The sequence below is a fragment of the Pseudorca crassidens genome, chromosome 14 (genome assembly GCF_039906515.1).
Source record: "Pseudorca crassidens isolate mPseCra1 chromosome 14, mPseCra1.hap1, whole genome shotgun sequence".
Lineage (NCBI taxonomy): Eukaryota > Metazoa > Chordata > Mammalia > Artiodactyla > Delphinidae > Pseudorca > Pseudorca crassidens.
The window spans coordinates 9,263,256-9,267,122 of NC_090309.1; the positions used below are offsets into that span (position 1 = coordinate 9,263,256).

General features: G+C 44.1%; 1 pseudogene; it reads left to right on the top strand.

Moving 5' to 3' along the window:
• Window positions 1-1,300: 1,300 nt before the first annotated feature.
• On the top strand, window positions 1,301-2,111 carry LOC137205779 (ATP synthase F(0) complex subunit C1, mitochondrial pseudogene; annotated as a pseudogene).
• Window positions 2,112-3,867: the final 1,756 nt, after the last annotated feature.

Genomic DNA, 3,867 nt, shown 5'->3' on the forward strand with positions numbered 1-3,867 from the left:
CAACCCTCCCACCTTCCCCCCAAACACCTGCAAACCACTGATCTTTTAACTATAGTTTTGCCTTCCAGGATGTCATATGATGCAAATAATACAGTACGTAGCCTTTTCACACTGGTTTCTTTTGGTTAGGAACATGCACTTAGGATTAAACTATGTCTTTTCATGGCCTGAGAGCTCATTTCTTTTTATTCCTGAGTAATGTTCCATCGTTCAGACAGACCAAAGTTTGTTTATACTTTCACCTGTCGAAGGACACCTTGACTGCTTCCAGTTTGGGTTGATTAGGAATAAAGCTGCTATAAACCTTTATGTACAGATTTTTGTGCACATAGATTTTCAAGTCACTTGGGTAAATACCTAGGAGCACAATTTGCCGGGTTGCATGGCGAGAAATTGCCGAATTGTCTCCAAACTGCCTGCACCATTTTGCACTCCGACAGCAGTGAACAAGCGTTCCTTCTCCTCTGCACCCTTGCCAGCAATTGATATTGTCAGTTCTGTGACTTTTATCTATTCTAATGGTCGTTAGCAGTATCTCAGTGTTGTTTTAATTTGCAATTCCCTAATGACGAATGATAATGAACATCTTTTCTTGTGATTCTTTGACATATTCTTTGGTGAGGTGTCGGAGCAGATATTTTGCCCACTTTTAAACTGGGTTGTTTGTTTTCTTATTGTTAAGGATTCTTTATATAATTCGGATACCTGTCCTTTATCAGATATGTGTTTTATAAGTATTTTCTCCGGAGCTCTGGCTTGTCTCTCAATTCTCTTAACAGTGTCTTTCTCAGAGAAGAAGCTTTTAATTTTAAGGTCTAACTTATCAATTTTTTCTTCCGTGGACTGCTTTTTGTGTTGTATCTAAAACCTCTTCACCAGGAGTGATGGTGGATGGTGAAGCTCCAGGCCATTTCTCCTGAGGGGGAACATTCAACAAAACACTACAGACGGACTAAAATAACTTTACAGGAGCTCTGGAAACCAGTCAAAGATCTACAGCAACCAAGCAAATGCCCCATCAAGAAAAAAATCACATTCAGAATGGTAGGAAATTTCACAGCATTTCTACTCACCCTTATCCCACCCAGTATAGCACAGTGTGATCAGAATGAAGTGGCCTGATCCCCAGTTCCATTCCTCAGGACAGAAGGAGCAGAGAATAACTTGTTGGCAACATTTTGATCTGTAGACTGACCCAGAGACTGGCTTCTATCTCACCTGACTTGGAGCTCAAAAAGGGAATGGCGGCATAATCTGGATTTCAGACTGGCAGAGGCCACAGAAGACAGTAGTGGGCACCATGATATGTGACAACCGCAGAGGAACTGCACACATGCAGGTGCTTGGGGGAAAGGCGTTACAAGTAATAAAATTTCTCAAAAATAATAGAAAAATAAACAGAGCATCTAAGGCTCTGAGAAGAAGTTGGAGTGAGGCTCTTTGCAAAATTAAGACATTTGAAATCAGCTGTGTATACAGAAGAAAGTTTTAAAAAGCACACACACAAGCCCAGACAGAACACATGCATAGAAAACATCTGATAATATCTTCAGCCTCTACCCAGGGACGACCACAAAACTCAAGGGCCCAGAGTCCTAGAGCTAAAGCCGGGAGACAGAAAAAAAGCAGACCAGCGGGGCACTACTCATTCCTCCTGCTGTGATCCACTCTTGTACCAGGGGCCTGATCAGGCCTGGGTCTGCCTCCTTCCTGAGGAGGCCAGAGATCCCATGTGAACAGCCTTCCTACAGCAGTGTCCCACTTCAGGTGGCCGGGCGGGAGTTCCAGACCAGTGTGGTCTCCCAGGACACTGACACAGCGGCCACCACAGTTGGTGTGCTTGGTTCAGGGGCCGGTACTGGAAGAGCGTTTGGCAGCTTGATCACTGGCTATGCCAAGAACCCGTCTCTGAAGCAGCAGCTCTTCTCCTATGCCATTCTGGGCTTTGCCCTATCTGAGGCTATGTGGCTCTTCTATCTGATGGTCGTCTTCCTCATCAATTTCGCCATGTGAGGCTCCATGGAGGTCTCCTACCCACCCCTGCTGCTTGGACTCCAGGCCATGCCTGCTGCGGGAGTGTGCTAAGCTTTACCATTAAACACAATGTTTCTCTAAACTCAAAAAAGAAAAAAACCTCAAGGGCCCATAAAGTAGCAAAGGTCTTCCATATTGGTCTACAAATATTGGAGATGCAACTATTTTTTCAAATGCCAAATTTTCAGTGATCACAAGGCATACAAAGAAACGAGGAAATATTCATTTAAAGAAAGAAAATAAATCTCCAGAAGCCATCTCTGAAGAAATACATGCATCAGTTACTAGACAAAGACTTTCAAAGGAAACTACCTTGACATAGTACAAGCCATATCTGGAAAACCCACAGCAAATATCGTACTCAATGAGGAAAACTGAAAGCATTTCCTTTAAGATGAGGAACAAGGCAAGTATGCCCACTTTCACCACTTCTGTTCAACCAAGTACAAGAAGCTCTAGTCAGAGAAATTAGGCAAAGAAAAAAATAAAAGCATTTAAACTGGAAAGAAAGAAAATTATCTCTGTTTGCAAACACTAAGATCTTATATGCATAAAATCCTAAAGATTCTACCAAAAACCTGTTAGAACTGATAAATGAATTCAACAAAGTAGCAGGATACAAAGTCAATACACAAAAATCAGTTGCATTTCTAAACACTAACAATCAACTATCCAAAGAGGAAATAACAAACATAATTCCATTTACAACAGCATCAAAAAGAATAAAATACTTAGGAATTAACCAAGGAGGTGAAGACTTGTACAATGAAAATGACAAAACATTACTGAAAGGAATTAAAGATGTATATAAATAAAGCACATCCAATGTTCATGGGTTGGAGACAATATTGTTAAGATGTCAATAGCACCCAAAGCAACCTACAGATTCAATACAATCTGTCTAAATCCCAAGGACATTTTTTACAGAATTAGAAATGCCATCCTAAAATTCATATGAAATCTCCCAGGACCTTGAATAGCCAAAATAATCTTGAAAAAAATAACAAAGTTGGAGGCCTGATTTCCAAACATATTACAAAGTTACCATAATCAAAACACTGTGGTACTGGCATAAAGACAGACATATAGACAAATAGAAAGGAATAGAGAGCCCAGAAATACACCCCCATGCATATTGTTAAATAATTTTTGACAGAGGTGCCAAGATCATTCAATGAGGAAATGACAGTCTTTTCCAGAAGTGGTGTTGGGAAACCTGGTTGTCCACATATAAAAGAATAAAGATGGGAAGATGGCAGTGTGGGAAGACACAGAATTGGCATCTCCCCACAACTAGGGCACCTGCCAGCCGCTGGTGGGGGACTCCAACACCCAAGGAGATGGGAGGAACCCCAAAGTGAACCAGTAGGACATAGGGGGACTGAGGGGGAAGGAGAAGTGGAGGCCAGAAAGGAACGGCACCCCTGAGGCCGGGGAGATCAGGAGAGCAGGTAGAAGGGGCCCTCCGGGAGGAGCAGAACAGGAGCGGAGGTCATTTGCCCTGCCTACTCGGACCCGGGGAGCCTGATGAGCTCCCAGGCCAATCCCCTGCCCTCCAAACCCCCCTCCAGGCCGTGAGGGTCCTTGGGGACATAGGAGGGAGGCCCAGAATATAAGGAGAGGCAGGCGGGAGGGGCCTTCCAGGAGGAGCAGGAGAGGAGAGGAGGGTGTTAGCCCCACCCACTCAAGCCCAGAAAGCCTACTGGTCTCCCAGGTGAGGTCCCCCACCATCTGAGACCAGGGGTGGGGGCCACATCCGGGGCCCTTCTGTTCCTTGAGCCTAAGCCCCAATCCCCCACAGTCCCCAGGGCCTTTTCCAACCCTGTGGGTCCT